Genomic DNA, 14,199 nt, shown 5'->3' with positions numbered 1-14,199 from the left:
ATAATGTTCAGGGACAGGCTTCTAAATTTTTCTTTGGTTTTCCACCCCCCCCCCCCCCCGTGGCTAATGAAGGAACAGCGCCTTGAAAATAGACCACGGCTAATTCCGTATTTTGTACAATACACTTATCTTCATTTGAACACTAATGAACCTTCAGGTTCCATAAAATGTTGAGTAATTCTTGAGTAGCTGAGCGACTGTTTGCTTCTCAAGGACTCTGTTCCACGGAGTCCCTTATTCAAATCACGTAGCGCGTACATTTCTGCCTTCAGGTTTCTCCATGTAAAGGTAAGATAAGATTAAATTTTTGTTTATTTCAGTGGATTTGAGAGTCTCACAGTGGCTCCCATACGAAGGTAGCCCTTCAGGTCAGAGATGAAAGAATGTTTAGAAACGTTGGCGACTTTCCACCGGACTCCGCGGCATTGCATCTTAGAAGGCAGCACCCTCAAGTCTCGCTTTGTTGTTTCTTCCGCGATGCGTCTGTGTTGGGGGGTGGGGGCTGACATACTGTGTAACATTTTGTGATGTTCTGCTTATCAGTGAGGTTCGTCCACATATCAACAAAACCTGTTGAACGCAATTCCAAATTTATTCACAGTCATAATGAATGCACTTAGCGGTAATTTATTCCCCCTGTAGATGAGCAGGGATAGCTCAGTCGGTATAGCGACTGGTTAAGGGCTGGATGGCCGAGAGGTGGGAGTTCAAGTCCCAGTAGGGGCGAAGTTTTTTCTCCTCTCCACGTCGTCCAGATCGGCTGAGGGGCCCACCGGGCCTCATAGGCCCTGAAAAACTGTCATCTTCACCCTTTAGTTTCTATAAACTCTGCAAGATCTTCCTGTGCATATGTCCAATGAACATGGACGACCACCAATCACTTCAACCCCTCATGGATACAGAGAGACAGGTTATTTTCAAACAAGACCTCACTGCACCATCATCTTGCCACAGTCTACAAGAAACAGTAAAATTACTTGGTAAAAGCTAATATATGTTAATATTGTCGCGTATTGGGTATAACGCGACAGATAACTTCACGCTGTATTTGGTATAGCGAATTTTATTTCACATTCGCACTTATAATCACCCAAATTACAGATTTACGATTACTGCTATCTGCAGTATCACAAATAGTACACTCCAAATGCCAGAATACAACTGACTGGTTGCTGGCTAACTCGGAAGTAACTCGGAGGTAGTTTGAGGACTAACTCGTAGGTAGCTCCAGGACTAACTGTGAATAGCCTTCGCTGCTCCTCATGTAGCCTCGATCGGACAATACAGAAAACGGCCACGTAATAAGCACCCTTGTTGCCTGGCGCTGTGTTGCTAGCAACGCTAGTGGTAGTAACCGCTGTTACTACCGTCGTCTCTCGCAATCCTGTTTACCCGCGCTGCCCTTGGTGACGTCATCGCTGTTGACTCGCGTTGCCTAGCGACCAGGATGCTAGGACTCGGCTAACTTCGGCTTCGGTAGGCGCATCACGGCTGGCGGGGGGGGGGAGGAGGGGCGTTGTCCATAGCTCAACATGTCACAATATTATACAGTGTCACTATTATATTTAAAATATCATCAATCTCCACACAGCATAATACTCATTTGCACAGTTATTCATGTAGGTCAGGAGCTGGGTTTGGAACTCTTGACATAAATGTTTCAATGAATATGCTGTTATAAATTTACCACCCGATGATCCATTAGCATCATGATGTTCCTTCCAGACCCAAAGAAATAACACACAGCACCCCTGTGAACACAAGAAGTAACAGTTCAATAAATGCCATCAATTTTATCTTCACTGTGGACCAGAATACTGACACATATATTAGAATTCTGAATGCACATGGCAAAACATTACCATCCCATTAAAATCTTTCCATTTGCTAGCGTTACTGTGCGATCACATGACACAAAATCCTTAAAGTGAACTGCCCCTTCCAAAAGTTGCACACATGTCACTGCTTCACTCCTTGCTCAGTTTATGACCCTCCCCACAAATCTGTCACTCTAAACAGAATCACTTCAGTCCCTACATATGCAAAAAGAAGCCTCCTGACTGCACACTCTTCAGGGTGGAATCCTTCACCATATGTTAGATTCACAATTTCTGCACTAACAACATAGATACATTTTATCACATTGTATGTTACTAGTAGCACCAACTCTCACATCTATTCCCAGACAATCTGCAAGCTCACGGTGAGGTCTTCTGGGTTGTAACATTGTCTACTCATGTAGGTAGATATGTAGTTTTTGGAGGAACGTGGTTATCTCCACAGGTGTGGTACAATTCTGAGCATTTGTCTGCATGCATGAATTGCTTTCTGCTGCAAGCCTTGCACAAAGCCATCTTCTCCTTTCACAGTTTCTTCCCTTTACACATCACACTGGCCACTGTCCTCTATCCTTCATGTCAGTGAACTGATGCTCCCCATTTAACCTTTCTTCACGTGGGCCACTGGACAGTCTGTCTGCTCAGCCTCCACCGATGACACTTCTTTAATGCACTTGGGATTCAACAACACTTTGCCTAACTTCTCAGTTACAGTTACTGCACATGCCCATTTAGACTTGACATCCAGAAAGTAGGTTCACAGCATATGTGATGAGAGTAGAATACAACTCACTCACTACTCATGTGGCTTTGAAGAAAATACACTCACAATTTCCTAGTTTATCACTGTATACCCTTGACTTATATACCTAACCATTACTACTGTCAGACAACACGGATTTTCAATACAAATTTCACTTATTTCACAGAGCTGTTAGTCTGAAAACATTTCCTTGCCCTGAATGACATTCTGCCTTCATCAGCAGTTTCATCTGTACTGGTTGTCACAAACTGAAGATGACCGCATTCTTTCCAGTGTCAGTGTGACTATGTTTTCCTTCTTCGGTTAGCCACCTCCCTCAGATCGTACAATGTCCAGGTTCCAGAACATGAGCTGAAACTCATCCCTCTGGCTACATGCCTAAAAGACTGACATTTTACATACACACATATATACGTACATTTCATTAATCCAACATTAGCCCATACACATGTGAATATGAAACATGTCAGGAGATGTACATTGTACAATGCAACTTGAGCAAACGAGACATTAAACAATAATTTATACACCATACATAAATGACAACGTAAGTACAGAATCTAGTATAACAAAATATGAGTATCAGTGCTTAAGAAATAAACAACAGAAAAGGCTACAAAAGCTAAACATCCTTTTATAAAAAGAATTAATAATCTGATATAAACTTTTCTATAGAATAAAAGACATGTGCTAGATGATAATTCCTTAAAGCAGACTTAAAAAATGGCTCAACATTTTTTAATCTACATATACTAGGTGGCAATTACTGAATACCTTAATAGCAGAAAATATAATACCTCTCTGGATAGCATAAAGTCTACCTGAAAGTATGTGTAATTGATTCTTACATCTTGTATTAATGTCACGGAAAGGAGAGTTACATTTAAGGCAAAAAAAAAACCCTTTAATGAATAAATATATACAAACTTGAAATAGGTGAAATCTCCAATTTTTAACCACTTTCTGCAGGAACTCTGTCAACTTAATCTGAACATAATTCTTAATACCTTTCTTTTTTAATTAGGAATACCTTACGCATAGAACTAGTGAACTAGTGTTAGCCCAAAATACTATTCCATAATTAACCAAAAGGTGAAAATGTGCAAAATATAGTCATCAATTTTTGGATATCAAGAACTGGAGATAATCTTCTCATTATAAAAGAAACCGAATTCATGTTATTCAGTAAAAAATTAATATGAGGCTTCCATGGATGTTGACTGTTCAGTTAAATTCCTAAAATTTTTCTTCAACCCTGTCTGAGAGAAGCAATCTGTAAAATCAGCATAGGCATCGATTCTAAGACCATGGTTATAACACCACTGAATACTGCCTCAGTATGAGAGTAGAAGGCAACCAAGAGCATCATTTAAACACAATATAATGTTCTTTGTATCCCCCAGGAATGATACGTGCATTGGCACTGTGAACATATGCGAGTATAAAGTAATGCTTAAACAAACTTTTACAATAAAATGTTCACTGCAGACCCAAAATAAGGAACACAGATTAGCACTGAGAACAGTTTTAGAAACAACATTTAAAAGCTTAAGACACAATGTTCACTGAACACCATTAAAAGAATTCATCCACTAGCACTCTGAACAGAAGAAGCAAAAATTAAACAAAGGCTTACAATAGTACGACTGCTTAGAACCAGCACTCCTATGCAATACACAAAACACTGTTACACAAAGCATATGATACACTGCCAAGAGTTCTGGGCACATCTCAAGAAGTCCATTCCCATCACTGTATTGTTCAGGCCTTATTTCAATTATGTGAATTTGTAACTGAAACAAAAACACATCATATTATACCTGGGTTGTACCCATAAGCACCATTATACCACGAAATCCTTACACAGTTTTAAAATAAAGAGTGTTGTCACGTGTATTTGTGACTTTACATGGGGTTTGGATTGGTGAATACATTCATTGAACACTCACAGGTCATAACTACAACTGTCTCACTGGTTTACACACTCTTAAAGATTACTGTTCCCTGGTAATCGCTTTCAACAGCAGATGTTCCCCTTACTGTGGATTCACGAACTATCCCCATACCTGAGCTACCAGCTTCTAGCAGCAACTACCCATTAACGATTAAACCCCAGCAAGTTCTGACTGCTCACCAACTAACACATTTCATTCCACTACACTTCATTAACTGAACTCAGTCATGGTACATAGCCTTTGAGCGGGCCGCATAGGAAAACTCTGCTTCCAACATTACTTCCAATGTTGAGCGCAGGCTGCTGTCTCACAATGGTTGTTGTATTGATGTTTTGCTGTCATTGCCTAGCAACAGTCTACATGCAACAATAATTTTCATGCTACCTGCAGGCACACTTTAGTATCTCATCCTCAAACCAAGATTTTCTGTATGGTAGGGTCTAGAATACTGACCTTACAGAATTAATCAACTGAGAGTCTGTATGGTGGACCCTGGCTAACCAGGCACTACTGCATGGGGAAGGCACTGATGGCTTAGAAGCCAGAAACATTGTGATAAACTAATAAACTACAGAATAATTGCTGATGGTTGATAGTTGATGGTGTTGGATTCTATTTAAGAATTAAATTAAAATTGACCAATTAATGTATGGGAACACTTTTCTAACACCTTAAGAAATTTTGCAGGACACAAGATATGAATATTATGAAGATAAAATGTTCATAAAGGAGTTTTGATATGAAACAAATACCTTGAAGAAATTCAGCTGTCTGCCATACTGCTGTCTAAGCAAACACAAAATACTTTGCATATTACAGATTTTTCCATGCAAACATTTCTAATCTGTATAACATGTCTCCCACTGACACTCACAAAATTCATTATGCTTCTCATACAATTATCACTGTCAATCCAATAATTTCCATTTCTACACATCTGAGAACAAGATTTCCAATTGTATGCAAAGTTCAGGACAGGACTGTCCAGTATCTGTTGCAGATCAAAATATAGGGAGTAGGATAGCTGCACACTTCATCACACTACATATGGCTAGTTCCACCAACTCTTGTGTTTATTTACACCCAGTGTATTACATGCCATTAACTCCGATATTTCGAAAAAAAGCTATTTACAAGCCGAGATTGAGGTCATCTGGATTCTAAGACTGTACTCTTGTCAAAAGGCAAGGCATTTTGGAGGAATATGTGGCCTCTGTTTTCTGGGAAGAACTCATTACAATATCTCACACATCTGGGTAATGTACTTCAGAGCATCTGTTACATTTTTACTGCACATCTTGTAGGAGCACAGTGCCTTTCCTCAATCTGTTTTATACATGACACAGGTCACACCCCCAATTTTCCTTCTGGTCACTAATATGAGGTCTTGTTCTCAGAATCGCTAGATTTTTTACTTGTTTTATTTACCACACTGTATAAAACCTGATGTGAAATCGAATTCATGTTCCAAATATTGTATTAACACAACTGGAAGGAACGAAGGCTCATCCACACTGATGTTGCCTGTTAAGAATAAGAGGTCACACCAATCATAATGACAACTTACAATTACTTCTACATAAACTACATACATCATTGTACTCCAATGTGCATTACCAGATGCGAAATCTCCGAATTCATGCTTCCAATATTGTGTTAACCTGATTGGGAGAAATGAAGTCTCATTAACACTGATGTTGCCTGTAAGAATATAAGGTCACATCAATCACAATGACATCTCACAATATCTTGTTCTACAAACAACACTGTACAGTACCTGACGTGAAATCACTGGATTTATTTTTTAGAGAATTGTATTACCCTGAGTGGGAGAATTGTAGGTTCATCAACACTGGTGTTGCCTCTAAAAGAAAAAGATCATACCAACATAAATAATGCCTTATAAAGGACATATGTAATTGACCACTGTACACTCCCTGATATGAAATCTCTAATTTCTTGGTTTCAACATAGGAATATGCTGACTAGCTGCAATTCAGTTATGAACTAATCTTTTCATGCAAATAAGTTGTACCTACATTCCTGAAAACTTATAGCGATTTTTTTTTCAACTGACCACACTGTACACTAACTGAATCGAAAATTTCCGAATGCTTTTTTTAATATTATATTTTATCCTGTGTAGCAGCAATGAAGACTCATTAACACAGTTGTTCCCTGTAAAATAAGAATTGGTATCAGCTTTATGACAGCTCATAAGGATGGATGCCTTATCTGAGCTCACTGTACACTACCTGATATTAAAACTCAGATTTCAGGTTTCCAAAATACTGTTAAACTGAGTGCTATCAATTAAGTCTCATAAACACCAATGTTACCTCAAATAATGAGTGATAAGAACATTAATGACAATTCAAAAAGATGACTCATTCAGCTCACTACACTGTACAGTACGTGATGTGAAATCTGTGACTTATGTTTCCATTGTTGCATTAACCTGAAAAGCAGCAATTAAGACTCAACATAGTTGTTCCCTGCAAAACAAGACATGTTATCATCATTAATGACAGCTCATAAAGTTGGATTCCTTCAGTTGACAGTACTGTACCTGATGTGGCATCTCTGAAATCATGTTACCAATAGGGTTTTAACCAGATTTCTTGCAACGTTTGCTCATCAACACTGTACTTGTCTAAAAGAAAAGAGATCATACCAACATTAATCCTAACTTAAAAAGAAGGACTTGTTCAACTTACCACATTGTACACTACCTGAAGTGACATCTGTGAAATCATATTTCTATCCTATGACTAATCTGACCAGAAGCAATAACAACTCAACACAGTTTTCCCTTGCAAATAAGTAGTGGTACCTACAGTAATGAGAGCTCACAGAGGATGTCTTCAGTATATCCCGAGTTACACTACATAATNAATTTACACTACATAATCTGAAGTCTCTTAATTTCTGTTTCATCATAGCCTTAGCCTGACTGGGAGCAATGACAACTCATCAACATGGATGTTTGCTGTGGCATAAGAGGTAGTAAGAAAGTAAAGCTGTCCCCTGTGCATAAATAATTTAACACTACATCATAAAGCTGTATGAAGGAGTGGACATATGGATCGACAGTGCAGTCGGTATAGTTACTGGCTATAGGCTGGATGACCGAGCGGTTGGGAGTTTGAGTCCTGATAAGGTCAAGAATTTTCTCCTCTCCATGTCATCTACACTGCCTTTGAGGGCCCAGTCTCCAGCTTCTTCTTCAATGGGTACCGGGGGGTCTTTCCCCAGTGGTAAAGTGGCACAGGCATGAAGCTGAGCACTCATCTTCAGCTAGTGATGAGGCCAAGGAAATATGGATCTAGAATAAGAGGGAGTACTATCATTAATGACGGCTCACAAAGAATGCTTAGTTCAAGTGACCAATTTGTACACTATCTGATAAGAAAATTCAGAATACATGTTTTCAACATATCGTCACGATTTAGGGGTGTGACTATAGACGGGGTATGGATTGGCTGAATTGGATTTATTGACCACTTCTACATACCACTCAGAACCACAATTTGCATTTCACTGACACACACAAACCCTACTGTCCTCAGTGTATTACAATATCCACTACCCCCACTACAGATTTTCCGTTTCTGTGGCCCGCTGTTTAACACTCCATACCTGAACTCATGGCGCCTCATCTCACCCTCATTTGCAGAGCCCAACTCTCCACTAGTTGCTCACTTGGAACTCCGGAATTCAACTGCCGATTCTCAACTAATTCTTCTTTATTAACTACATCTCACGGACCGAATGCAAAACGCCATTTTCAACAATACCCCTACTGTGGGCGTGTCTACCGATTCGGTGCTTGGAAATGCATTTCATGACACCGTTTTCCTATTGTTGCGTGCAGGTTATGTTGCGGGCGTTACCTAACATTACCTTTGATTCCTATCATTTTCGGTAGTGCACGTGTTTTCACAAAAATATTATAAATGAAATTTCGCAGTAACATTTGGTAAAGGTTTTTAATATAACGGAAACAGGGCCAGTCCCCCCCCCCCATTTCCGATCTTTCAGTGTAGAAGTGTCAGCATCAAAGAATACTAAGATTCATGTCTATTTATTTCACTTCGCTTTCGAATTAGCCATTACGAAGTTCAAGGAAAATAGGAGAAGATTCCTTTCGAATGAGGCACAAGTTTTTCTGGTCTACGCTGATGATGTTAGTCTACTAGAGGAACCAATATCTTTATAAAAGATCCAAGAGCCCTATTAGACGCTAGCAAGTATGTCTTTAAGTAAGAAAATAAAAAAGAAACTGAGTATATGCTTATACTATACGTACGTTGAGAGAAAAATCATATTTGATAATTAATTCTGTGATATTTTTAAGTTTGCTATTTAACGACGCTGTCAGTATCGACAGTATACAGCGTCGATAATAGGATGATTAATGAATATGGAACGGTTGGTGAAATGAGAATTAGCATAGGAATCCGAAGTTCTCTTGAGAAAACACGCTCCGCTCTCACTTCTCCATGAATCCACACGATCTGACCTGCAATGGGAAGATGAGGCGAAGTTCAAACGTTTGTGGAAGACACTAACAAATCAAAACTGTATTTATGACAACGTCAAGGTAAGGTAAAACGGTAAAAGTTGTCCCTGTGCTCAGCTAATTCAAGCTCTACGCCATGAAGGTGTATGGGGGAGTGGATGTATAGATCCATATTTTCTTGATCTCGGCACTAACTAGAGGTAAATTGTCAGCTTCATGCCCCGGCCGCTTTAACCCCGAGGGAAACACCCCCGGTACCCATTGCATAGGAGGTAGGGTGGACACCAGGGCCGGTCTGGACGATTTAAAAAGAGAAAATTCCTGACCCTACCGGGTCTCGAACTCCGACCCCTCGGTCGTCCAGCCCGTAGTCACTCCGTATACAGACTACGCAACCCCGCGGGAAATATCTTACCATTACTTCTGAATGTTTCATTTCCTTGATCGCTACTTAAGGAGTAAAACATAAGGAACTGCAATTTTGTGCGTAGCCCAATAAGAATGTGACACCTGATCTTTCACGTTACGGGAAGAGCATAAATGAGGGCGTTTGAGAACAGCGGCTGAGGCGAATATATGGGCCATGGGCCAACTCCGACCCCTCGGTCGTCCAGCCCGCAGCCAGTCGCTATCCGGCTCTGTGGGAGCTAGTACTGCCTACATATTTCTATAGGAAAACCAAAGGAAAGAGACCATTAGGAAGACTTGGGTTTATATGCAATGATAATATTAAAATGTATATTGAGTAAATGAGATGAAAAGTTACGGATATGATAAACCTGGCTCCAGATTGGGACCACTGGAGGGGGTAATGAACCGTGTGGTTCTAAACATGCTGCAGTTTGTGTAGCTGAGCTCAACCACTGGCCCATCGCGGGAGATTCAGATCCACGGCTTCAATTCATGAGCCCGTTTCTTTCAATTTGAAACTTGAGTGCTTGATATATTTAGACCTACACCCCTGACATTTCTTCTACAGGTCTATTACATAATGCCGCTGTTAATTATAAAATGTTTCCATATAACACTTCAAATAAGGTACCTTTAAAAAGTCCTTGGTTCGAAAAAGCGGTGCCATACATGAAAGCAAGTCTCATAAATCCACGATTCCCAGAGTTACACTTGCACACTGGAAGAAAACCTGTATCCGCAGATGAGCCGTAACTGAACAACGCGAAACCTGACATCTGTGTGGGGCAGACTATATGCCATAATTATGTAGAACACATGCTCTAAACTATATTTAAGTAATTTTCTAACAAGTATTTTGTTCAATGCTTCCATTATCCTTATTTTATGTATTATATAGTATAATCCAATAGGGGAGAAGACGAATGCATGGTGGGAAAGCCAGAAGGAAAGAGCCGCTGGCAAGACCAAGGCGTAGATGGGTGGATAATATTAAAATTGATCTTAGAGGGGTGGGATGGTATGGATTGGATTGATCTGGCTCAGGATAGGGACCAGTGGAGGGCTCTTGTGAACACGGTTTTGAACCTTCGGGTTTCATAAAATGCTGAGAAATTCTTCGGTAACTGCAGATTTGGCTTCTCCTCAAGAAGGGCTCAGCTCCATAAGCAAGTAATAGGATAATCCAAATTATAGGTGTAGTCTAACACAATGGAATTGGTTTTTGAATCAATGTCCGAGCGAATGCGTGTAAAATCATCGCGTTTGCACAATTTCTAAGAGTTCCCTTTTCTTATACGGGAATATGAAACTTCCTCCATGAAAATAACATTCATCAAATGAGAGGTTTACTAGGGTGGCCATGAGGTTGTTCGGAAGGAAGTCATAAAAGCGAAACGAATCTGTAGGATTCTAACAGGTCCTGCCATGTTGAGTCGCATGAATACGAAGACGTGGCATATAGACCGATGTCTCTGTGCGAAGTGAAACAGGGCAACTGCTTTATATTTCAAAATTCTCTTCTTATGAAAACAATTAAAGTCGTCAATGATCATTTTAACTTACAATTATTTAAACATTGAATCTGAATTGAGCCCGCAGGGTTTGGGGGAGTGAAAAAACCGAGCTTTGAAAAAGAAAAGGAAATATACCGAACATTACTACCGAAAAGAGTGATCCCGTAATGATATTCTTAAATGGCTTCAGCTCTGTAAGCAAATTCTCTGACTGCGCATGTTCACATATCTGAACATCAGTCCACTTATTCTAGAAACCAAAATGGCTACAAGATAAAACGAATTTACAATATCTTCCGTGTTTGGTTTTTGATGTAAGTAGTAGGTATATAAACGTATGAGATACCACAAATTAAGTTTCATTGCGCAATGAAACTAAAAGAAACATCGTGATGCCACTTCGTAGGAAATGGCTGACACGTTAAAGTAGAAGAGGCCTCCAACCCAAATACAGCTCCATTTGTCTCAAACGGGACGACTTACCTTGCCCAACCCGTTGCGGCAGACAGAGTGACGTCCGTGACGTCCTTGACGTCCAACCCTAAGAACCAAACGGGACCAAACATGTCGCAACACGGGAAACACGTGTTCTACAGAGCAGAGTTGGCCAGAGAGAGGCGGGGTGCGAAACCGCAGGAACAAGAAATGAGCAGAAAAATTTGACGTCATATTCAACCTTCCTTCCTGTCATCTATGAAGAACAATTACGTTAGGTTCGCCAAATAGTACCGAACTATGTACGGCAGATGTCGAAAGCGCAGTTGGTAACTTGTAACCTCCTATTACGGCCACATCGATCCTGAAGATCTTGAAAGTGTTAATATCATGGGCATCGTGTGGCCTCGTAGCTGTGCATGTGCATTTCGGAGGTGCATATTGCCACCATATACAGCATAAAAACGGAGGCATGTGTTTATCCAAAACAATACACATCTACCAGGCTCTACTGTGCCACTACATAGAAGGCCACAATCTGGTTCTTCATTACCATGAAAACCTAAAAACTGTAGTAACAACTGACTTATGATGATATACGGTTGATGAAACTGGATTATAGTTATACATTCTTTGTAAATATACTGTTGTATTTAATGTCATACTGTTTATTCTATACTTCAGCCTTGCAGGTGCACTCACTCATACAGCTGAGCCCTTCTTGATAAGCCGCCAATTGTGCAGCTACGTAAGAACTTTCCAGCATTTTATGAAACCCGAAGGTTCACTCGCGTGTCCACAAAAGCCCTCCAGCGGTCTCTATCCTGAGCCAGATCAATCCAATCCATCCCATCCTATCTCTCTGAAATCCATTTTAATATTGTCGACCCACCTACGCCAACGTCTTCCCAGTAGTCTCTTTCCTTCCGGCTTTCCCACCAATATGTGCTGCCAATGCACAAGTCTTAATACGGGTTACACTAGCAAATAGTGAAGGTTATGTAGGGAATTCCTAGCTATCTGTAGTACTGCAGTATGGACACCCTGCGTCGTCCATCGACTATCCCAACAAAGGTTATTCGTGGATTTCCTCAACCCCTCAAAGCAAATGCCTGGATAGTAGGTCTCTGAGGCCACAATTGCTTCCTTCCACATCCTTTCCAATTCATCAATCATCCTACCAATCTACGCTATGCAGTCCAGGTGCTGACAGCACCGTAAAATTAACCACAAAAAGAAAATGTTGGAGGATTCCAAAAAAAAAAAAGCCCTTTGCATGTCTTTAGCCTAGGCATGGAGAAGGGAATCGAGATGAATTCTGTGAATAGATCCCAGCACAAAATCAATATATTGTACACGTCACCTTGAAGATATTAAAATTTAACTTCGTAGTCTCTTATGTCACATGGTATTCTAACCACACTGGGCAAGATAAATGGATTATTGTTTACCAGACTTGACGAAATTACAACATGATCCATAAATCATTGGTGATACAACATACTCTTCCGTAAATCTGCTACCACCACAGATATACGCCATCTGGCGTCATAACAAAATCGCAGTGAGCTAAAGGCAGGACTGAACTGAAATGTCGAGAAACCCCAGTATTACTACATTGAACTGAAGTAATGTTATGTGCTCTTTAGGTAAACTGTGGTGAATAACCTCTCCAGTTGGTATACCATCCTTAAATAAGTTGCTACGCAACCAGTCTACAAAATATGGGCAAAGAGCTTGATAAAATGTTCAGGAGTTAAAGCATAATGTAAGTGAATATCAGGCCATAGTTCTTTCCTTGTGTCTTTATGAGAGACGACATCTCCTTCTACTGTGGCTCTGGTATAGCATTTCCTTGTCCTTATCATTTCGTATCTCAGCATAGCTGAATGCCAGTTGCTACACATGACCTGTCGTTTTATTTATAACTTGTTTCTCAGAAACTACGGTGATTCACAGGCACGCGTGGATGGCGTGATGTAGTCACGTGATATCTGCAGTAACAACTCTCGTAACAGGCCACAGTCATCTGCTACGCGTTGCAAGCTACTTGATAGCCGTTTGAATTCGGGGATGTTAGCGAATTAAATCAGTTATATCCTACAATCGTTCTTGGCTTCGATCCCCGTCTTGTCCTATGCTCATATTTGTGTTGTGTTCAGACTTTACGTATTTTTAAATGGTGACTTCTGTGGGGTTTAACTACTACTGGTCACTCTGTTTCCCGATACGAGTATGGTTTGTCGTCCGATCCCTAAAAATGGCCCCAAATGAACCAGCAAGAAGTGTGTGCTCCTGGTAAGGCTTGTAAGCACGAACATTGTAACCTGCTTTTAGTACGAATGCTGAAACACTTTGTTAACAACCTTCCCACACTTTATGATTGTGTTTTGGTACAAGTGGTTCATCAAATTCTGTGGTCCCATGGGGCCATGATACGAGTTCTGGCCTATAGTATCTTCTGGGATGTATCGAAGGTTGCCGACGTTTCGAAGAAACGTACTGATACCACCCACAGGGTCAAGAAAACATGCAAGTAGAAGGAGTGCTGTCGGAATGTCAGATCTAACAGTACGTACAGTAAATCTGACTAGGTCCCTCGTACTAAGGAAGAAGGCCTGTCTGAGGATGTCTGGGAACGGGATGCTGAGGAAAATACGTCTATCTGGGGGGAAAAAAAGGCATGTTAGGCAAGGTTGAAATTCCAAGAAGTGACAGTGGTCACAGCCGTCCGGAAGTCACATCCAGATGCATGAATCAC

General features: G+C 40.5%; 1 long non-coding RNA gene across 2 annotated transcripts; it reads right to left on the bottom strand.

Annotated features, from left to right (window-relative positions):
• Positions 1-1,546: 1,546 nt before the first annotated feature.
• LOC111864715 lies at positions 1,547-11,628 on the bottom strand. 2 transcript variants are annotated; one of them, XR_002842840.2, is made up of 5 exons: positions 11,487-11,628; positions 7,126-7,209; positions 6,149-6,257; positions 4,238-4,394; positions 1,547-1,751 (listed from the first exon to the last, which is right to left on the bottom strand). It is a non-coding gene; the product is annotated as an uncharacterized LOC111864715 (long non-coding RNA). The 2 variants fall into 2 exon arrangements; XR_002842839.2 differs by having other exon boundaries at positions 6,174-6,257; positions 11,487-11,625.
• Between the last annotated feature and the right edge of the window lie 2,571 nt (positions 11,629-14,199).

Source organism: Cryptotermes secundus, unplaced genomic scaffold (genome assembly GCF_002891405.2).
Source record: "Cryptotermes secundus unplaced genomic scaffold, Csec_1.0 scaffold654, whole genome shotgun sequence".
In the NCBI taxonomy this organism is placed as follows: domain Eukaryota; kingdom Metazoa; phylum Arthropoda; class Insecta; order Blattodea; family Kalotermitidae; genus Cryptotermes; species Cryptotermes secundus.
Note: the sequence above shows the minus strand (reverse complement) of the source record. Positions and strands in the feature narration are given on the sequence as shown.